Source organism: Solanum dulcamara, chromosome 2 (genome assembly GCF_947179165.1).
Source record: "Solanum dulcamara chromosome 2, daSolDulc1.2, whole genome shotgun sequence".
In the NCBI taxonomy this organism is placed as follows: Eukaryota; Viridiplantae; Streptophyta; class Magnoliopsida; order Solanales; family Solanaceae; genus Solanum; species Solanum dulcamara.
The window spans coordinates 48,078,382-48,103,503 of record NC_077238.1 but is presented as its reverse complement, the minus strand read 5'-3'; positions in this window follow the sequence as shown (position 1 = coordinate 48,103,503).

Genomic DNA, 25,122 nt, shown 5'->3' with positions numbered 1-25,122 from the left:
TACAATCATATGCATCTCACCAAAGTGTTTTAGAATAAATGCAATCAGCATGCTCACACAAGTAATGAGAAATATAACAAGTTTAAACAATGTGCAATTGTAATCAGACTATCAAAGTATTTCTCAAATACACATAAATATCAAGATCACGACATGTCATACTTGAATCATCACAATAACACATATTTTATTAATCATGCCAATCAATTTAGATTAGTTCATATCATAATTCAATCCATAACGTCATCCCCATTACTCCCCAGTTAACACGACAAAGGAAAATTTGAGATTCTATAAGGTAACGGAGTTTTAGGAGTCCACTTGCCTATAGCAATAGGGTGTTCTCTTAAGCGAAGGTCGCTTTCGCGACACACCCTTCACTTTAGCGAGGCCCGAACAAAATGCTCCCTTTCACTTTTGCAAAGGGTCTCTAATAAAGACGAGGTCGCTAAAGCAACTTTTCCTTCGCTTAAGCGAAGGAACCAGACACCAGAAAATTCTAAAGTTTCACTAAGTCTCAAAAGTGTCAAAATGACTCTTAGGATTCGATCGCAATATCGTACACGCAAACTATGAATGCAACCCTACTAGACCAATCAAAATTTGAATTCAAAGTTTTTTTGACCCAAAATTCGATAAGTCACAACTAAACTAACTTCAAACCTCAAATAGACCCAAACTCTCTCGAAACTTTCTAAAATTACACAAGAACACTCCCTATGCCTAAAATCATCCCCCGAATCTAATGAAGTCATCGAAATTCAATTTTGAGTATCAAATCATCAAATGTTGACCAAGGTCAACTCTATGGCCAAAAACTCAATGATTTCTAACTCAACGTCTCTAATTGATGATATAACCCTGAATCTGATTCCGTCAACTCTCCTAGATCAAATTCAATATTTTGGAGTTGATCGAATCACGAAATCCCATTTCGTACCCAAAACTCTAAATGACTTCAAATACCAATTTTAAGCCACTTAAACCTCAAAAACTCATAGTTTACCAAAAATCTCAACTTTTTAAGAAATTTCATGAAATCGACTTCGGATACTGATTAGTTATGACTTAGAGAAACTACCAAAAAGGATAAAATAGTCATTTTGTAAATTTATCAAAATTGACCTTCAGGGTCATTACATTAGTAACCACTAAACCCATTTCCTTCCTTTAACAAAAAGTAAAAAAAAGTACATGAAGCCTGAAAAAGCTGGGGATATCGGGTACACATGTCATCCTCTGACTCCAAAATTTCCTCTCCAAATGAACAGTGCCTCCACTGTTAATTTACTGAAGAAATCTCCTTGGTCCTAAGTTTACTGATCTGTCTATCAAGAATGGCTATGAGCTCCTCCTCAAAGGCCAAATGTGGACCCAAATCTACCGAATCAAAAAAAATCATATGAGACTCGTCCGGAACATACTTCTGGAGTATGGAAACACGAAACACAAGATGCACTGTTGATAAGCTAGGTGGCAAGGCCAATCTATATCACCTCTCCCACTCACCCCAAAATCTCAAATAGGCTAATGAACCAAGGGCTAAGCTTTCCCTTCTTCTCGAACCATATCACGACTTTCATGGGAGACACTAAGATCCAAAAATAATAACCTACATGACTTACAATGGTCGAACTCTCTTGTCTACATAGCTCTTTTGCCTAGTCTAGGCTATTAAGAACCTACCCTGAATCATGCGAACCTGCTTCATGGCATCTCTAAGCAAGTCTGTTTCTAAAGAGTTCGTCTCAGCTGAATCAAACCACCTAATAGGAGATCAACACCGCCTAACAAACAATGCCTCGAAGGGGACCATCTGAATGCTAGAGTGATAACTGTTGTTTTAGGCAAACTATCATAAGGGGAAATTTTGATACCACCTAGCACCAAAATCAATGAGAAAGGCTCGAAGTATATCCTCTAACACCTGAGTAGTGTTTTTGGACTAGCCATCAGTCTATGGGTGAAATAATGTACTCATATCAGGCCTAGTACCTAACCATGATATAATGCCTGCGAAATGTGAAAAGTAAATAAAGAACCCTAATCTGAAATGATGGATACCTGCATACTATGAATCCAAGCAATCTGACTAATATACAACTAGGCAAGCTTCTCCGCTTTGTACTTCACCCAAACTAGAATGAAATGGGCAGACTTGGTCAGTTTATCAATAACCACCCATATATAATAATTACCACCCACGGTGGGTGGAAAACCCACAACAAAGTCCATAGTGATCCGCTCCCATGTCTAAGTAGGAATGTGCATCCTCTAAGTCATACCTTCAGGTCGCTGGTGCTCACACTTTACTTGTTGGCAGGTTAAACACTTGGACACAAAATTAGCAATGTCTTTCTTCATACCACACCACCAATAATGGTGACTATGGTCATGATACATCTTTGTCGCACCCGGATGGATAGAATATCATGAACAATGAACCTCCTCTAGAATTAATCTGATCAAATCACCCACCTTAGGCACACAAATCCTGCCCTCTATCCTATAAATCAAGTCTAGCCTCTTTGGCTTAAACCCTCAACACCTCATTTTGAATGAGACATAGCTTCTCCCAAATCTGCTCAACTAATAAGGAACGAGCCTCAATGAAAGTAATAAATCCTCTACTCTCCTTAGAGAACTGTAATCGGATGAAGTTGTTGGATAATCTCTAAACATCTCTAGCCAAGGGCCTCCTGTCAATACTAATCACTAGGAGACTCCCCATACTATGAGCCTTACTACTCAAAGCATCGGCCACTATATTGATCTTAACTAGGTGATATAAGATAGTCATGTCATAGTCCTTCAGTAGTTCTAGCCATCTGCACTGTCTCAAGTTCAAATCCCTCTAACTGAAGATGTATTGAAGACTCTAGTGATCGGTAAATACCTCATAATGCACACCATACAAGTAATGACGCCATAGCATCAACACAAATATCACTATTGCTAACTCTAAGTCATGGGTAGGGTAGTGCTTCTCATGAGCCTTTTACTTCCTAGAAGCACAGGTAACTACCTTCCCTTTTTGTATCAAAACTCCACCGAAACCAACATCGAAAGTATCACAATACACAGTAAAGTCCATACCCTCTTCGGGTAAGGTAAAAATGGGAGTTGAAGTCAATAAGGTCTTTAGATTTTGAAATCTTACCTCACACTCATCGAACTAATAGAAATCTACTACCTTCTGAGTCATCCTAGTCAATGGAGACACAATAGTAGAGAATCCCTGCATGAAGCATCAGTAATACCCAACAAACCCATAAAAATCCATATCTCAATAGGGGAAGTAGGCCTAGTCCAGCCTCTAACTGCCTCAATCTTGGCCAGATCCACCCTAATACCCTTCTTGGACACCACGTGTCCTAGAAATGCCATATAATCAAGCTAAAACTCACATTTGGAGAACTTTGCATATATCTTCTGTTCCCTTAATTTGTATAGCACCGATCTCAAATGACAAGCATGATGATCCTAAATTTTGGAGTACACCAAGATATCATCAATGAAGACAATCACAAAAGAGTCCAAATGCGGTCGAAACACCCAATTTATCAATTCTATGAATGTTGTTGGGGTGTTGGTCAGCCTAAAAGACATAACTAGAAATTAATAGTGACCATAATGGGTTCAAAAAGATGTCTTATATAATAAGGTGACACCCTGAAGCTCATCAAACAAATCATCAATACGACAAAAAAGATATTTATTCCTAACTGTCACCTTGTTCAACTGTCTATAATCAACACACATTCTCATAGACCTATCCTTCTTCTTCACAAACGGAACCAGTGCACCCCAAGGTGACAGACTAGGAAGCCTCAGGATCAAATAACACAAATGCAGGTCATTGGCAAATTAGGATAATAAAGTTAAAAAATTACATAGGAAGCCTCAGCCTCGAGTCTCCTCAAAAAAACATAGCACTGAGCTCCTCTACCACCACCTGATTAAACCCTACTCTTACCTTGCGAAATCATATTATCACTACTAGAGGCTCTAAATCCTCTACATGCCTGAGCTCTTCCGCGAACTCTAGCTGGAGGCATCAAATCTCTCTCTAGAGCCGATGAATACATGCATTGGGGCCCAAAATGAGTCTGCAGAGGGCATTGGTGCATCAAATGACCTGAATTTCCATAAAAAACATGATCTCTGAAAAGAGGACTATTGCAAAGAACTCGATGGAATAGCATAAACACCTTGGACCAAACTCTAGGATCCTCAAATTATCTACCCACTCTTAGTCGCTGGCATAGAAGCATGAATGGGTCTTTAGAACTAAAATGAACTGCTACCTCTGTGCGAACCCCTACCTCTAGACAAGGTGCCTAAAAACTTACCACTAGAATAATTCCTCTTGGGCCATCCTGAAAGTAGGGTGGTTTCATTTTTTGAAACCTTTCATAGCTCTGTTGATATGCTATAATCATAATCATATCTGGAGAAATGTACACGTCGATAGCTAGTACGGGATCTAATAGTAGTTGACCCACCTGATCTTAAACCCCTAGGACCTGATGCTGCTCTGGTATTTGTGCACCAACCCTAGTCCGTGAACCTTGTGGTGTGCCTATAACACCCTAAGTAAAACTCTCCAACATACTAACATCCTCAATAAGGTCTCCTAAAGCAATGGTGCAAGGGTTCTAGACGAATCTGGTGCTCAGCAACCTTAACATATAGCTCTTAGGAAGCCTCTCTATCAAAAACTTGGGCAAATGCCACTCCTTAGGTGCATCTTCTACTAGCAACCGCTCCACGATCTTGACCTCTAGCTTGGCCTCTACCTTTACCCCTAGCTAGGGTGTTAAAAATTGCCTCCCTCTACTAATAGTTGTAGCTCTGGTCCTCAGGATCTGCCAAAAAAACACACGATACTCAGCACCAACGATAACAATTCAGCATAATAAAAAAGAATGAATAAAAGAAGTTTTCTAATAGTCTTCATAGCCCCTCGAAGATAAGTACAGACGTCTCCTTATTGATCCTTTAGACTCTTACTTAGATTTGGATTGTACACATGAGACCTATTAACCTGGGGCTCTGATATCATTTTTCACAACTCGAATCTGGTTGTGATGGCACTTGTCCTTTCCCACCGAACAAGTCAGCCTAAAACCCAACAATTTTAGAAAATAAAGTAAAAACAATTTAAAAGGGCAAGTAATAACAAATTTGGAAGTATTTCCACTTAAATAACCCCCAATGATTAGTTTTTACATGTATAAGCCACTAAAATAGAATGTAAATGAAAATACAAGTCTCATGTATGTCTTTGATTCTCAACTAAAGTAAAGCACAAAAAATATAGGAATAAGAGAGTCCGTTGGGTGACAATAACTACCTCTCTCAATTTCCTAGAAGACCTAGATGAACAAACACATGAGTAATCAAAGTTCGGACTCGAAACCTACACAAGTGTTGAAGTAAGGGGTAAGTACCAAACAACATGATACCTAAAAACCCAACTAGCAAGACTAAATAAATCTAATAGGATACACGTACTCTTTTCCAACACAACCGAACTTCCATAACTACAACCTGTATAGAAAATTAGCCCAATCTAATAATTTATGCTAAACATTTTAAATAATAGTCTAATTGCTGCTCAATATCACAAGTCATAACATACCAATAATCTCAAGTCAAATATAAGTATCAAGTCTGCCACACATAGATATGCAGGAATATATATGCATAGTCAATGATCATGCATGTGTGCAGTCGCTGACAAAGACCTTGACATCATAATCTTGTCGAAAATAACCTCGGCATTATAATCTCTCAATAAATATCACCTCAACAACATAATCTCTCACCTAAAATGACGCCGACAACATAATCTCTCATAAAAAATGACCTCAGCAGTATAATCTCTCACCAAAAATGACCTCAGCAGTATAATCTCTCACTTGAAATGACCCCGACTGCATTATCTCACCAAAAAAACCCTTAACATCATAATATCTAGTAGGAAGTGACCTAGGCCTCATATTCATGTGCATCTCTTCACACTATTTTACAACAAATACAATCAGCATGCTGCACTCAAGTAATGAGAAATAAAATAAGTTCAAACAATTCTCAATTGTAATAAGCCTATCAAGGTATTTTATCAAATACACATAGATATCAAAATCACAACATGTCATACTTGTATCATCATAATAGCACATATTATCTTTTATTAACCCCATCAATCAATGTAGATTAGTTCATATCATAATTCAATCTGTAACCTCATCCTCGTTACTCCCCAATTCACACAACAAAGGAAAATTTGGGATTCTATAAGATTCACGGAGTTTTAGGAGTCCACTTGTCTTAGCCAATTTATGATCAATCAATCAAGACTTCTCCTTCTGAATATAATTTTAATCGCCTCAATCCAGTCAAATAAGGTATCACAATCAACAACTGGGTCCAACGACACCAAAAGTGAGAAATTTGGAAAAAAAGGATCAAAACAGTTTGAAAATCCAATTCTGGAAGCAGGGTCTAAATTTGGAAAAATTTGGATGAAAACGTTCATCATAGCATTCTGAATCTATTGGTGAAAACTATTTCAAAAAACGAGTTCAAATCAGATCATAATCACCATTTAAAGAATTTCTCAAAGTTCTTGAAAAAGGCCAATTATTACAAATTAAAATCATCAATTTCTAGTTTAAAATCCACAATAAAGCAATGGGTTACGAATATTAGGGGTTAAAATCACTAACCCAATAGGTTTGTCACGAAATCCCTCTTGAAAATAGCCTATCCAAGCTTCACAAACTCCAAAAATAGGGAAAAAGCTTAAACCCCATCAAAACCCAGTTCTGATGTCTCGTAAGAGACACTGGGCTTGCTTAAGCGAAGACCACAAAACCTCAGCCTTCGCTTTAGCGATAGGGTGTTCTCTTAAGCAAAGGTTGCTTTCGCGACACACCCTTCGCTTTAGCGAGTCACATACAAAATCCTACTCATTTCTTTTGCGAAGGTCTCCTCTAAAGAGAAGGTCACTAAAGCCACTTTATCTTCACTTAAGCAAAGCTGCCAGACACCCGAAAATGCTAAAATTTTACCAAGGTCTCAAAAGTCCTAAAATGACCCTTGGGATTTGATCGCAAACCTGTACACACAAATCATATATGAAACCTACTAAATTTTATGTTCCATACTCAATAGAATCATTAGAATTTGAATTCTAGGTTTCTTTCACCCTAAACTCGATAAGTCGCAACCAAACTAACTCCAAGCCTCAAAAAGACCAAAACCCTCTTGAAGCTTTCGAAAAATACAGAAAGACAAGTAAGGCTTGCTCAGTTGGTTAAACACCTCCACCCACGACCGGTAGGTCCTGGGTTCGAGTCACAATGGAGGGGAAGTGTGGAAACACTATAAATCCTCCAAAATGGGGAAAATCAAAGAAAAAAAAAAGAAGAAAAAAAAATACAGAAAAACTCTTCCTAGATCTAAAATCATCCCCTAAACCCAATAGAGTCATCATAATTCAATTTCGAGCATCTGATCACCAAAAAAATATTTAATGTCAACTTTATGGCTAAAAACTCAATGATTTCCAGCTCAACACCTCAAATCCACGATATAACCCTGAATATAACTACCCATTAGGTCGTTTTAAGTATTAGAGATTTTTATTTTATGAAAGAGTCATCCGGTAAATTTCAATGGGTATTTTGGACTATTCAATATCTACAATTATTTAGTTGAGGAGTAGCTATAGATAACTATTTTAATTAGTGGCTAAATTGATAATTTATTTAATACCCTATACTACTTGTCCCATACTTATTAAAATAAGTTTGGGGTATTTGTCAATTTTAATACAAAAGAGTTTAGAAAAGAAAAGAAAAAGGGAGGCGAAAGTGAAACTCAGAAGTAGGGCTGCTCACATTTTTTGTTAAAACCAAAATGAAAACAAAAATTTAACCAAACCGAATAAAAATACTAATATTTGGTTTGGTTTGGTTTTAAATTTAATAAATCAATAATATTTGATTTGGTTATGGTTATAGTAAAATGTAACCGAATAAATAATCGAACCAAACCGATAATTATATACATAAAATTTATAATTATTTATATGTATAATATTAGCTTTTCATAAATATTTAAAGATATTTTATACCTTTTAATTATTAATTTAATTTTGAACTACTTATTTTTAAGGCCTCCCTTTTCCTTTTACAATTCTAATTTCTGTTCCACTTCCAGCCTAAGAACAAGAGAAGCAGAAGCTCCCGTTTCTCACAAAGTCACAGTCATAGACTCATAGTGAAGGCTCAAGAGCAATCTCAACTCCTCAAGTACAAGACTGTCAAATTTTGAGAAGGTTTATAAGAAAATTTTTGAATTTTAAGTTGATTTTAAGTTGTTTCCTTTTTTGTTTCAAATGTTTAAGTTGTTTCCTTTTATGTTTCGAATATTTAAGTTGATTTTAAGTTGTTTTCTTTGCTAGGTACTTAATTTTAACTTAAGTTGTTTCCTTTTCTGTTGCAAATTTTTACCTTTATTTTTTCTTGTCCGAATGGGTCCTAAACTTCTAATATTTTTAAGATGAAAAAGACAGTTACAGAGGTTGAAGATTTGGAGGTTGAACATTTGGAGCTTCCTAAAGATAGTTTAGTAACACCAACATCTGTTGTAACTCAAGCACATGGTAATGCTTCTAATACTTCTTCAGTGCGTAAACCTTCTAAAATACAGAAAAGAACTACTCCTTGTAGTCGAGACCCTAGACCTGGGGGACAAGATAGAAGAACATATGAAATGTGGGATCATTACACACAGTTTACTAATAAAATGGGGGAATTGCGGGCAAAATGCAAGTACTGCCCTAAAGACTTGGCTTGCCCTTCTAATTATGGGACTTCTAATCTTTGGGGACATTTGCTTAACAATTATGAGAAATACCCTTTCAAGACCATTTATAGAAACAAGACAACACTCAATATTAAACCAATTAAAGGAGGGAGACAAGGAGGTTTGGAAAAGGTTGTTTATAATGTTGTCGAAGTTAGAAGGGCCATTACTGAGTTTGTTATAATAGATGAACAACCATTTAGAGTCGTTAAGGGGGAAGGATTTAAGAAGCTAATGGCGGTTGTTTTGCCTTATTTTAAGTTACCTTTTCATATTACCGTGTTTAAAAATTTATGAAGAAGAGAAATAAAAGCTTAAAAGTCTTGTTAAAGATCAACGTGTTTGTCTTACTAGCAACACATGGACGTCAATCCAAAATTTGACTTATATGGTCATTATTGCTCACTGGATTGATGATCAGTGGAATTTGCAAAAAAATATTCTAAACTTTTTTCAAACTCCAGATCATAAGGGTGAGATAATTACAAAAGGAATTGAAGCTTGTTTGTTAGATTGGGAGATCGAGAACATATTCATGGTGACACTAGATAATGTAGCAGCTAATGATGCCGCAATCAGGTAATTGAAAGGGAGAATTAATTATTGGAATGGTGTCTCTTGGGAAATGATTTTTTACACGTTCGGTGTAATGCCCATATCTTGAATTTGATTATAAAAGAAGGATTGAATGAATAAAATGAGTCCATTTCTTGGGTAAGGCATGTTGTGAAATATTTTAAGTCTTCTCCTGTAAGATCTGCTTCCTTTTAGTCATATGTTGAGAAGGTAAAACTAGACACCCATGGCCTTTTGAGTTTGGATGTTGAGATGAGATGGAACTCTACATACTTGATGTTAAATACAACTGTACAATTTGAAAAAGCCTTTTCAAGAATGTATATTGATGATCATAAGTACTTTAACTATTATCTTAAATTGAGTGGAACAACAGTGCATCCATCTTCGGAAGATTGGAAGAATGTGAAAGTCTTTCTCAAGTTTCTTGACATTTTCTATAAAACCACTTTGAAGTTTTCGAGTACTTTGAATGTTACTTCAAATTGTTTATTCCATGAGATTTTTAATTTTCAAAGCATAATTGTCCAGTATTTGAATTATAGCGATTCAATTTTTACTGATATGGCTAGAAAGATAAAAATTAAGTTTGATAAATATTGGGATGATTTTGAGGATATGAACATGTTGTTAGTTGTTCCCGTTGTGTTGGGTCCTTGCTACAAAATAAAGTATGTGAATTCCTTTTTAATAATATTTATGATCCTGTGGAGGGAAATAAAAAGTCTACTAAAGTGGTGAACACTTTAAATCCCTTGTATAATCATTATAAGAATTCTATTTCTGGTCCTTCTAGTGAAAATATTGGAGAGCAAACTAGAGTGATGAGTCAAATTGGTGCAATCAATAGTTCTGATGTATGACAATCGCAATGGGAGAAATTTCTTGAAGATGAGAATGATGTTGATAATAAGTCTGATCTTGAAAAATATTTGATGAATGATCTGGAGAAGATTAAGGATTTCAATATCTTGACTTGGTTGAAATATTCATCTGAAAGATCTCCTATTGTCTCTAGGATTGCAAGAGATGTGCTAGCTATTTCTACATCTATTGTTGCCTCGAAATCAGCTTTTAGCACTGGTGGTCGGATACTTGATTGTTATCTAAGTTCTCTATCGATAAATACAGCTGAAGCTCTTGTTTGTTGTCAACAATGGTTGCGGTCAACATGTAAAGAATGCAAGCTTGAAGACTTTTTAGAAGAAATTCAAAAACTTGAGATCGCTGAAAAAGGTAATTTTACATAATTAACTATATGAATATTTGTTTCACTTGCTGCAAATTACTATCTTAGAAAGATAGTTGTTGAGACTTTGAGCTTTCTATGGTTTTTAGCTAATTGTTGCCCATTTAATATGTATTGCTACACTTTAATATTGAGAGCTGGTTACTAGTTTTGAGCCCAAAAATATTAAATTGTACGTTGTTTGTTGCTGGAAACTGCGCTGCTGCTGCTGCTGAACTATGCTGCTGCCACAATTTCAGCAGTGCTGTTGCCATTGCCGAACTGTGCTGGATTTAGAAAAAAAATCTTGTTTGTTTGGATGTATTAGCATTTAGATGACTTCACTTGTGAAAGTTGAAGTTATTGAAGAACTTACTGATAAACCGATTATCCATGCCTGTGTAAAGTCCATATGAAGTACTAGATTTCGCTATATTTTGGATCAGCCAGACTAAGAGTTCTTCCCAATTGGATTAGTGAAGTGTGCAAATGACCTTGATTTTATGTTTTGTGATTAGTTTCTTGTTATTAGTGAGCTATTGGTTGTGAAACACTTTAACGTAAACTTTAACGTAACATAACATAAATTTTAACAAAAACTTCATTCCTTGTGAAACACTATAACGTAAACTTTTCCTATATCAACTACTCTGTCATATTAGTTAAGTTATTTATTCTCCCTCATTAACCACCCCCAATTTTCTTTATTATTTTTATCTGTACCCTTTGTTAAAGTTATCAATTTTGAACCCCATCCAACTTTTTAATCTGCATCTTTATTCACATGAATGTGCAAACAATAAAAGTCATTGCAGCTACATAAAAATGCATCCTTTTGTTGGATGAAGTTTCTTATTAGTAGTGAGCTATTGGTCCTAACAGAATATATTGTCTTTCAAGTGAACTTCCAATAGAGAACTTCTACTATTGGAGAATCTAAATTATTCAGCTGTGCTGGTGTTTTTTTTTCCAGTTGCACTTTAAGTTTTGGGGCAAAGTTGTTGATATATTTTTTGGCTGAGCTGCTATACCTTTATGTTTTTCTACATTTAATGCCTAATATCGTGATTTCTTTTACAGATTCTCTAAGCACTGTTTTGAGCATTGATTAGTTTGGAGCTTAAGCTAAGGAAGATGGTCGAAGTACTTTTGATTATATTATGGATTCTCTAGTTAGTTTAGTTTGAATATGTAATTTTTTCATTTTAATGGATAAAGTTGTTTGTATTTTGGAACCTCTGTTTGACTTGTTCTTTTAAATTTAAACTGCGTTGCAAGTTTGATCCACCTAATTTATCATCAGCATGTTTTTCCCTCAATATGCAGCAAAGTTCGCCCTTGTGGGCCGTTAGGAAAAAAGAGCTTCATAAGAAATTTGAAGAATGTAGAGAGAAATATTTGAATTATCCCGGCTAGTCAAATATTGAAAAACCAAACTAAACCGACAATAACCAAATCGGTGGTTATTATTTTACTTGGTTTGGTTATGGTTTTAGACATTTAAAAACTGATTAAATTAGTTTGGTTATGGTTTTAATCAATAACTGACCCAAACTGAACCATGAACACCCCTACTCACCAATGCAGACTGTAGACGAACAACCGAGTGCAGGTAACCTCCAATTTTTATAGATGTAAAAACTGATTGTTAAGTATATGGTATATATATTGAATATCATATTAATGGGTGGAAAATTTTAATTGTTAGTGAGCTTTCAAAAGTGCAAATAAGGTGCTGCCACATTGGACTTTTGGTTGGAATTTGAGGATCGTAGTTGTGGACTAACAATTGGCAATAACGGGGTAATCATTGCAACTAGTAGAAATTCAGGTTATGACTTTTGTTTTGTAGTTAGAGGCTATTGATTTCGTATTGATTTTTGGTTCCAATTTTTTTTTTATAATCACATTACAATTCATGCTTTGATATATTGAGATAGGTAATCAAATAAGGTGCATTGTATTATATAAATACCATTAGAATTATATTATTTGGCAAAATTATGACTTAAACCTAGGCTTGAAATGTAGGAAATTGATTATAGAATTGTATGAGTTTTTGAGTTTAGGCTAGACATATAGTAATATGGGTGTCTACGAACTCGTTTACTTACAAATATTATATATTTGATATATTGGAAATATTCTGAGGCATCGAAGAAAGGAAAGGCATTGGTGAATTAACTTGCTTGATTTCGATTCTTCAGTTAAGGTAGGTTATGGTTTATTATATATTATAGAGAGACTCTTAATAGTGATTGATAGTCGTTGAGTAAAGTTGTGAAGTTTTCTATGCATTTAATTATTATGGGTTGAATTATTGATATGTTGTTGTGATTGGTTTGCAAACCCAAGACCGTGAAATCCATAAGATTGAAGTTGCCCTATCAAAAGTGATGCTTTAATAAAGAAGGCTTGATTAAATATTGTTAATAAAGTTGAATGTGATAATAATAAATGATAAATTAATTATATTATGGGATCAACTACCACAATCCAACATTATATATTTGGATCAGGTGTCATGAGCTGACACGATATATTTGGATCAGGTTTCACGAGCTGACATAATATATTTGGATCGAGTGTCACTAGTCAATACGATAATATTGGATCAGGTGTCACGTTTTGACATATTAATATTAAAGAAAAACAAATTAAATTACTTAATACGATCCAATCTCAAATAACTCATGGCCCATTTTGGATCCTAGCAAACTTGGTATCAGAGCTTTAAGTTCGGTGATCTTATCATAGAAGGACAGGTCTAGTAGAGTCTTGTGAAAGGGTACAGGGATGTCTTTACTTTTATTCGAGAGTGTACATGATCTTAGAAAAAATCCATTCTTTCTTTCTTTCGTGCTATTACTTGGATCCAATTGGTATCTAGGTGATACAAATTAGTATCTGACCTTCTTCACTCTATTTTCACAAATATTCAGAACTATAGCAACAATAGCACCTACGCCAGCCGTTAGGGTTGTAACCAGAGGGGGAGTAGTGACGGTAGGTCGTGGTAGAGGTCGCGGGAGAAAATTCACCAGGGGAAGAGGTCAGGCAGCTGGGAAGCTCTTTTGACTTCTTCGTGGAGAAGTATATCCCTCTAGACCTCGAGGAATAAGATGGGAGATTAGTTCCTGAATATAAAACAAGGGAAGGTGTTCATTGCAACCTATGAGGCCAAATTTCATGCCTTATCCAAATATGCTACCCAACTTTGCTTTAGTCTAGAGGTGAGGATTTTCCCATTTTGTGAAAGGATTGTGGTCAGAATCTCTACTGCAGTTTCATAGAATAAGTGTTTATCAAAGAGGGTCATGATACGATTACTACAACAATATCGATACTTTGTTATTTAGAGTTATGGATTGTGTTACTTCTGCTAGCGACCTGATCTACGAAAGAATGCATATCGCTTGAGCTAGAGATAGAACATATCGGATTTGGTAATGTTTTGCAGCTATTAAATGGGTAGAAATATGCGGGTCATTTGGGTACGATCTTCTTGATAGGTATAATGTATTTCAATGATGGATCTAACAAATTTTCACGGTGTGATACTAGTGGTGTATGATAATGGATACGTCAATTATCAAGTGTGAATACTAACTACTTAAGGAGTAATCAGCTGTATCACATGCTCATATAATGAGTTTCAATATTGCATTCACACTTGAGAATTTTTTTATCGACACGTAGGGTGAATTCTAAGGTTCCTTATTCCAGTTGTAAAGCGGAAGAAGAGGGAGAATGGGCACAGACCCACTAGCAGCCCGCGTTTCCGACCCGAAAGGAATGGAAAATGAAAGAAGAATCTGTGTGCACTATCTATGGAGTAGAAACCTACTAGTTTGTTACTACGGACTTGAAAACATGCATGATCATAAAATTTATATCATCCCATACATAATTTATATAGATAATATCATTAGGAAGTATAATTGAAAATACTCATATTTTACATCATGAACCCTAAAAATCAAAATAGGAGAATTCATAGAAAAACTCTTCAATTTAATGCAATAACCATCAATTTATATCAAAATAGACTCATGATCATACTTTCAATCATAATTCATGCAATAGGAATAGAGATCATAAAACCCATAAAATACCATACCTCAATTTGATAGAAAACCTTGAGAAATTGATTGGGCTTCATGGATGAAAGAATCCTTGAATCAATACCCACATACCTTAAGTGAGAACACCAATACTTTGGAAGAACTTGAGAGTTTTGATGGAGATCTTAAGTGAATTTACTTGAAGTCTTCAATAGAGTCCTTGAGAGTTTTTTGTAGAGAGAGAAATATTTGAGTAGGTGAATTGTAGAAGAATGAATAGAATTAGGGGTTTAGGTTAATTTATAGGGTTGAATTAGGTCCTAAAAATGTCTAGGTTCATTAGCTAATAATTTGGGAATAGTCTAAAATGCCCTTACTAAAAATCTAACTCGGCTAGAAAACCCTTGCTAGGTCTGCGACTCGGACTTGGCGCAGACCTTTCTATTTTATGCAGTTTTTTGAGAAATCTATTTTTTGATCTACGTGTCCTAAAATCCACCAAAATTATTTTCCTATAGGTTTTGACCCCCTAATCGATATTCCGAACTCAGGTTTTCCAAAAAGATTAAGGATAATGCGTTACATGAGCGGCCTAATCCCAAGGCATTCTTAAGGCACTTGTGAGGATTTTTGAGAGATGTTACAATGGTAACAAGAGTTTGTGATAGATTGTGATTGTGATGCAACTATATGATAAGAATTTTTGGTTAAATAGATTTGGTATGGTAATAACGACTTGTAAGTATCTAAGGTTGTGACTTGCTACTATTTGGTGAGTAGGTTGGGCGTATGGAAAGTTATAAGATGTGTTGAAATACCACTCGAATAGAATTGGAAGGAGCTAGATCATAAATAAAAGGAATTAGTGAGATGTAGTTTAACCTTTGAAAGAAGCCAAGAATAAGGATATTTACTCTGATTGCAAGGCCAAAAATATATCTTTAGAGAGAGAGTAGATAATTGTATTCAGAGACACATGTTTCCATCTATTTTACTTTGGTTATGATGATAGTGTTAAGTGTCATTTATATGGGCTAAAAACTATTGGATAAGATTTGAGAAAAAGTCTACAAGTATTTGGATAGAGTATGGTGATAAGTTCTTTTGTGGTTTCAAGTTTGATAGCTGGTATAGTTGGATTTTTAATGAAGGTTATAGTAAGGTCAATGGAGAGGCGATCAACAATAAGCTAAGATATGTGAATTCATAAAGATCTTCAAGTTATGAGCTAATGTTGATAAATAAGGGAATTAGATGACATAGTTGGAATCAAAATTCAAGTTTTTCATTAGTATGATTTGTGAAGGTATGGATTGATAATGTAAGAAATGATCGATCGCATTAGATATTAAGCATTTAGAAGAACTTGTGAATGGCTTGGATCATAAATTTGATTACTTTGGATTGTTAAAAGACCTAAGAGAGGATTTCACTTAAAGTTTTGGTTTAGAGGATGAGGTAAAATATCATGGGTTGTTGGTCAAAAGATAATATTGGCAAACAAGTTAGCGAAAGGAGGATCAAGAGAATATGAGAATTATTTTGGGATTGTTAAGGGAGAAGAGGCTTTATGCTAAATTCTCCAATTGTGAGTTCTAGCTTGATTCAGTTTTCTTGGGGCATGTAGTTTCTAAGGATAGAGTGATGGTGGATCCCCAGATTATTAAAGCAATGAAGAGTTGAGAAAGGCCCACTAATGTCTCAGAGGTAAGGAGCTTTGTTGGTTTGTCTATCTACTATCATTGGTTCATACAGGGATTTACTTTCATCTCTTCCCAGCTGACCAAGCAGAATGTTCCATTTATGTGGTCGGATGAGTGTGAAGAGAGTTTTCTCAAACTCAAGATCTTATTGGCCACTGCACTGATTATTACCTTGCTAATAGAAGGTAAGATTTTGATTGTTTATTGTGATACATCTTATTCTGGTTTAGGTGCAGTGTTAATGCAAGAGAGAAATGTAATTACCTATGTTTCAAGATAATTTAAGGTGCATGAACATAACTCTCCCACTCATGATTTAGAATTTATGGTGATTGTATTTACGTTGAAGCACTGGAGGCATTATCTATATGGGGTCAAGTGTGAATTGTATATAGATCATCGCGGTTTACAATATGTGTTCAGTCAGAGAGACTTGAATTTAAGGCATAGAAGGTGGATGGAATTACTGAAAGACTATGATATTACTATTGTTTATCACCCAAAGAAAGCTAATATGGTAGCCGAAGCCTTGAGAAGAAAAGCAGGAAGAATGGGAAGTTTAACTCATTTGCATATTTCTAGACGCCCATTGGCCAGAGATATTCAAACTCTAGATAATGACTATATGAGGCTGGAAGTAACTGAGAAAGGAGGATTCTTGAATTGTGTGGAGGTAAGATCTTCTTTTCTTGACAAGAGTAAAGGAAAACAATTTGATGATGAGAAGCTGAGCCAGATTTGTGATATGGTCTTGTAGAGAGAGGTTGTGATTAATGAGGAAGGCATCTTGAGGATCAAGGGGAGGGTATGTATGCCTCGTGTTGACTATTTGATTCAAATTATTCTTGCAGAGGCTCACAGTTCAAGGTACTTTATACATCCTGTTGCAATCAAGATGTATCATGATCTGAGAAAATATTATTACTGGAATAGAATCAATCATAACATTGTTGATTTTATTGCCAGTGTCCGAATTGTCAACAGGTAAAATATGAGCACTAGAGACCTGGAGGGACACTTCAGAGAATGCTGATTCCTGAATGGAAGTGGGAAAGGATTACAATGGATTTTGTGGATGGTTTTCCAAAGATATTAGATAAGTTTGATTCGATATGGGTGATTGTTGACAGCTTAACTAAGTTTGCACACTTTATTCCAGTTAAGTTGACTTATAATGTAGAAAAGTTAGCCAAACTCTATATTTTTGCGAGATTTTTTCATTGCATGGAGTTTCTGTTTCCATCATGTCAAATAGAGGTAAGTAAATTACTTCCAACTTTTGGAGGACCTTACAGGCTAAGTTAGGTACTAGACTGGATCTTAGTACCGCATTTCACCCACGGATCGATGGGCACTCTAAAAGGATAATTCAATTGATAGAGGATATGCTTTGTTCATGCGTGATATATTTTGGTGGTCAATGGAATTAGTTCCTACCCTTGGTAGAGTTTTTGTACAATAACAACTTCACTTGAGTATTGATATAGGCTTCATTTGAGGTGTTGTATAAAATGAGATATAGGTATCCTATTGGTTGGTTTGATACATTTGAGGTGAGACCTTGGGGAACTGATATTTTGAGGGAATTATTAGAGAAGGTGAAATTCATTCAGGAGTTGCAGCTTAGAGAAACCAAAAGGAGTATGCAGACCAAAAGGTCAGAGGCATATAGTTTATGGAGGGAGAGTAAATGTTATTGAAGGTTTCACCTATGAAGGGTGTGGTGAGATTTGGTAAGCTAGGTAAGCTCATTCCAAGGTATATTAGACCATTTGAAGTTCTTAAGCGTGTTGTAGAGGTAGCCTATAAATTAGATTTGCCTTCATATTTGTCCGGAGAGCATCTGGTGTTTCATGTTTTTATGCTAAAGAAATAGCATGGTGATGGAAACTATATTATTTGCTGAGATTCGGTCTTACTTGAAAATTTATTCTATGAGGAGGAGCCTATAACTATTCTAGATAGGGAGGTTCGCAAGTTGAGAACTAAGGAGATTGCATCTATTAAACCCCAATGGAAGAATCGTCTGGTTCAGAAGTACACTTGGGATACTGAGGCGGATATGTGTGGCCGATATCCACATTTGTTCGTCAAGTCAATTACCCTTTTCTACCCTCGCTCTTCTTCTGACTATTCGGGGACAAACGGTGGGTAAATTTGTACCTGTTGTAACTACCCATTAAGTAGTTTTGAGTATAGATATTTTTATTTCATAAAAGACTCATCCCATAAATTTTAATGAGTATTTTGAACTATTCAATAACAACAATCATTTAGTTGAGGGGTAACTTTAGATAACTAAGTTAATTAGTGGGCTAAATTGATAACTTATTTAATACCCTATACTACTTGCCCCATATTTGTTAAAATAAGTTAGGGTTATTTATCACTTTTAATACAAAAGAGTTTAGAAACGAAAGAGAAAGGGAGGTGGAATCAGGACTCACCTGTGCAGACTGTAGATGAACAACTGAGTGCAGGTAACCTCCAATTTTTATAGATGTAAAAACTTATTGTTAAGTGTATGGATACTCAATACATGTATATCATATTAATGGGTCAAAGATTTAAATTTTTGTATATAAAATTTTAATTGTCAGTGAGCTTTTAAAAGTGCAAATAAGGTGCTTCCATATTGGACTTTTGGTTAGAAATTGAGGGTCATAGTTGTGGACTAATAATTGGCAATAACGGGATAATCATTGCAAAAAGTGAAAAAATGGGTTTAGACTTTTGTTTTGTAGTTAGAGGGTACTGATTTTGTATTGATTTTTACTTTCAAATTTTCTTATTATGATCACATTATAATTCATGTTTTGATATATTGAGATAGATAATTAAATCATAGGTGTATTGTATTATATAAATACCATTAGAGTTATATTATTTAGAGAAATTAAGACTTAAACCTAGGTTTGAGATGTAGGAAATTAATTATAGAATTGTGTTAGTTTTTGTGTCTAGGCTAGAGATATAGTAATATGGGTGTCTACGAACTCATTTACTTACGTATATTGTATATTTCATAGATTAGAAATATTCTGAGGCATCGAAGAAAGGAAAGACATTGGTGAATTAGCTTGCTTGACTTCGATTCTTCATTTGAGGTAGGTTATGATTTATTATATATCATAGAGAGACTCTTAATAATGATTGACAGTCGTTGAGTCATTTTATAAATTCTCTACGCATTTAATTATTGTGGGTTGGATTGTTGATATGTTTTTGTGATTGATCTGTAATCCCAAAATTATGAAATCCATAAGCTTGAACTTGCCCTATCAAAATTGATATCTTGAATAAAGAAGGCTTGATGAAATATTGTTAATAAAGTTGAATGTGATAATAAAGAATGATGAATTAATTATATTATGGGATTAAGTGCCACGAGCCAGCATGATATATTTGGATCGGATATCATGAGCCAACATGATATATTTGGATCAAATGTCACAAGCCGATACGATATATTTGGATCGGGTGTTATGAGCCGATACGATATTATTGGATCGGGTGTTACGAGCCGATATGATATTATTGGATCGGGTGTCACGTTCTGATACGATAATATTAAAGAAAAATAAATTAAATGACTTAATATGATCCAATCTCAAATAACTCATGGCCCATTTTGGGTCGTGACACTGAATCTGATTCTATCAACTCTCCTAGACCGAATTCAACATTTTGAAGCTGATGGAATCGACGGAACCCTATTCTGAGACCCAAAACTATGGATGACTTCAAATACCAGTTTTAATCTAGTTAAACCTCTAAAACTCAAAGTTTACCAAAAATCTCAACTTTTCAAGGAATTTCACGAAATCGACTCGGGATACTGATTAGTTATGACTCAAAGAAACAACCGGAAGGGGTAAAATAGTCATTTTTATGAAATTTATGAAAAATGACTTTTAGGCTCATTACATTAGTATTAATTTTTCAATACCCTCCATCCAATTATCATTGCAATTTTTGATCCTGTGACTAAAAATAATGAAAGAATTGTGACTTAATTAGATTGGCTATGCAAACACTACTAAAAGGTCATTGATAAAGTTCTAACATGCAAAGTTGGTATAATTTAATTAGCCATTTGCCAACCTCTTTATTGGTATAATTTAAGGCATCATTTTGTAACATTAAATGTATATTTGTCAAGACCTGAATCCAGGTGTGATGACACTCATCTCAACCCACCGAGATAAGTTAGCCTAAAACTCAACGGAAAGTAAATGCGGAAGTAATTGAGATAAAACAAGGTTTAACTTAGTCAAAAACAAATAAATAATCTCAAAATCCCTAAGACTGGTTGTCATGTATACAAGCCACTAATACATTATCGAAGTACGAAAGAAAATACAATCACAATGTCTTTGTCTCTAGAATAGGACTAAAACATATTAAAAGAGTAAGAGGTGTCCGCTAGATGGATGTAACAGCTACCTCAACACTCAGAATGATAGCTTCGGATGTAGTGGAAACACTAGGAGATCAAGCAAGTCCGGACTCACAACCTACACAAGTGTAGAACCAAGGGGTGAGTACCAAATAACACAGTACTCAACAAGTGGACAACTAAAACTAAGCAAAGCTCAATAGATACAAGTACTCCTGTCCTTCCAACCGACCCTCCTTAACTACAACCTGCATAAAACCAGCCCAACTCTACACCCGTACAATAATAACAATAATACAATCCATGAATACTCATCAATAGTCTCATCAATGAATCATATCAAGTAAAATTCAGCATATACAGAGCAATAAAGGGGTAAACATGAATTCAGAAATATCAACAAAATGCGATGCAATGCAATGAGATGATGCATGTCTGTCCTATCGGTACATATCCGCTGAATTACAGTTCAGAACCCATGGGGACATTTCTGTCCATGTAACCTGCCATGGAGCGTGTGGCCCATCCCCTCAATATATATATCTTGCCACGGAGCGTGTGGCCTGACCCCTTTATTTCATAATACCTGCCATGGAGCATATGGCCCGACCCCTTTGTTTCATAATACCTGCCACGGAGCGTGTGGCCCGACCCCTTTTGTTTCATATCATTTTCAATCTCAACACAATATGTTAGAACTAATGCAATCAATTATGTTCATATAATTCACGATAATAATATGACAATAACCATAATTTTTTCTATCTCACATCAACATAGTCATTTCACATGTCCAAAATAAATCCACAATTATAACATATCAATTCCACCAATACATGTCATTAGATCACCATTTTCTACCCCTCATCTCCATTTTTAAGGTTAATCATATAGTCAATAATCCAGTCTAATTCTCATTACTCTCTAGTATACATAACACAAAAATACAAGCATCTACAAGCTTAAACTGAGGTTTAGAAATTCACTTGCCTTAATTAATCAAACAATTACTCCGGTACTTGAGACTTCCCTTTTCGCTGGGCCTCCAAATAAGTATAATCTAATCAAATAAATAACCACAATAAGATTTCAAAACTAACAACACTCATATTATTATATGTCTCGCCTAGACCCAAAACCTACCTAAATCTATAATCAAGTTCCTAATGTTCATGTCAAATAACATGTCAATCTCATATTTCCAAATTTTAAGCCTAGGGTTAGGTTCTAATTTCTCCAATATCATAAATTTAATAGAATTCATAAAATATAATATACCTAATATTTAATTATCTATCTCAATATATCAAAATTCGGGAACTAACTCATTCTATGTCATTAAAGTCAAATCTGAAATTTTCTTTCCAATTATGTTCACTCATGATAAAATAAACTCACATGTCAAATTTCAGCTAAAATGGATCGTTATTCGACCTCCAAATCAAGATTTTATATGAAGAACCCTAGGGTCATATTTTCTTATTTTAGCATTAATTCTCCACCAATATACCCTAAATATATGTTCATAATCGCATAAAAATTTAATCAAAAGGATGAGAATAATTACCTTGATGCTTTGGAATGAAAATCCCTATTTTTTTCTTCTCCTTTATTTTTCTTTTCCCCTTTATTTTCTTTCTTCCTCCGTATTTTTTTCCAGGTTTTTTTTTCTTTTCGTCGGCGTTCTTGTTTTTTTCTCGTTACATCTGATGGCATTAGGCCATCAGATTTTATATATATATAATTCTTTCTTCTTTTTTTCTTTTCTTTTATTATTTTTTTCCTTTTCCAAACTAATTATGTATTAAAATTTACAAACCCTACTAATCTATTTTAATAAATATAAGAAAAGTGGTATAGGGTATTAAATAAATTAACACTTTAGCCCATCAATTAAATTAATTCTCTAAAATTATCCCTTAACTAATTAACCAAAGTTATCGAATAGTCCAAATAACCAATTAAAAGTTTACGGAAAGGGCCTCGTTTGAAAGGAGGAGGACTCGTTCTCAAAATGACCTAATAGGTCATTACATTATCCACCACTAAAAATCATGTTCGTCCTCAAACATAAAAAAAGGAATATACTTGAATATTCAAAAAGATGGGGATATCTTGCACGCATATCAGCCTCCGTCTCCCAAGTTGCCTCTACGACTGAACGGTGCTTCCATTGTACCTTCACTGAAGCTATCTCTTTCGTTCTAAGCTTACGAACCTTCCTATCTAGAATAGCTATAGGATCCCCCTCAAATGTCAGGTCTGGACCCAACTCCACTGAATCTAGTGATAACACATGGGACTCATCCGGAACATACTTCTGGAGCATAGAAACATGAAACACGTTATGCATAGCGGATAAGTTAGGTGGTAAGGCCAACTTATAAGCTACCTCTCCAACTCGCGCCAAAATCTCAAATGGGCCAATGAATCAAGGGCTAAGCTTTCCCTTCCTCCTGAACTACATCACTCCCTTCATGGAAGACACTCGAAGCCAAACATGATCACCCACCATGAACTCCAATGGTCGAACTCTCCAGGGTACATAACTCTTCTGCCTACTCTGGGCTATCAAGAGTCTACGCTGAATCCTACGAACCTTGTCCATAGCATCTCTAAGCAAGTCTGTGTCTAAGGAATCCATCTCAGCTAAGTTAAACCATCCAATAGGGGATCGACACCGCCTACCATACAAAACCTCAAATGGAGCCATCTAGATACTGGAGTAATAATTATTGTTGTAGGCAAAATCCGCTAGGGGAAAGTGTTGATCCCATATAGAACCAAAATCAATAACACAAGCTCGGAGCATGTCCTCCAACACCTGGATCGTCCGCTCGGACTAACCATCGGTCTGTGGGTAAAAAGCTGTACTCATATCAAGTCTAGTACCCAAACCATGCTGTAATGCCTGCCAAAAGTGCAAAGTAAATACTGAACCTCAATCCGAAATAATGGATACTGGGACACCATGAAGCCGAATGATATGGCTAATATATAACTGGGCTAGCTTATCCGCTGAATAAAATGGGCAGACTTTGTCAATCTGTCAACAACCACCCTTATAGAATCATAACCACCCACGGTGGGAGGTAAACCCATAAAGAAGTCCATGGTGATCATTTCCCATTTCCAAGTGGGAATAGGCATCCTCTGAATCACACCTCCAGGCCGCTGATGCTCACACTTTACCTGCTGACAAGTCAAATACTTGGACACAAACTCTGCGATGTCCTTCTTCATCCCACACCACTAATAGTGCTATCACGGATCATAATACACTTTGGCCGCTCCCGCATGGATGGAATACCTTGAACAATGGTCCTCTTCAAAAATAAGTCTAGTCAGATCACCCACCTTAGGCACACAAATTCTGCCACCAATCCTCAGTATGCCTTCCGAATCAAGTATCACCTCCTTAGCTTCACCTTTTAATACCTTGTCTCGAATGATACATAACTTCTCATCGTCAAACTGTCTCTCTCGAATCTGCTCAACCAAGGAAGAACGTGCCTCCACAAAGGCAAGAACACCACCATCCTCTGAAATCTTCAACCGTACAAGGCTATTAGCCAGTCTCTGGATATCTCTAGCCAATGGTTGCTCCTCAACTCGGATCGCTGCAAGACTCCCCATACTAGAGGACTTCCTGCTCAAGTCATCTGCCACCACATTGACTTTTCTTGGTTGATACAAGATAGTCATGCCATAGTTCTTCAGCAACTCAAGCCATCTACGTTGCCTCAAGTTCATATCCCTCTGACTGAATATATACTGAATACTCCTATGATCGGTGAAGACCTCGCAATGCACACCATATAGGTAATGACGCCATAAATTATGCACAAAAACCATAGTCGATAACTCTAAATCATGAGTAGGATAGTTTTTCTCATGGGCCTTCAACTATCTCGAGGCATAGGTAACCACTTTCCCCTTCTGCATCAATATACCGCCTAAACCAACACTGGAAGTATCACAATATACAGTAAATCCCACACCTTCCTCGGGTAGCATCAAACTAGGAGCCGAAGTCAATAAAGTCTTAAGCTTTTAGATGGTCGCTTCACACTCGTCGAACCAATGAAAATCCATGGGCTTCTGAGTCAATCTAGTCAATGGAGCTGCAATAGTGGAGAAGCCCTGCACAAATCATCTGTAATAACTAGCTAATCCCATAAAACTACAAATCTCAGTAGGAGAAGTAGGCCTTGTCCAGCCTCTAACTGCCTTAATCTTAGATGGATCCACTCTAATCCCCTCCTTGGACAC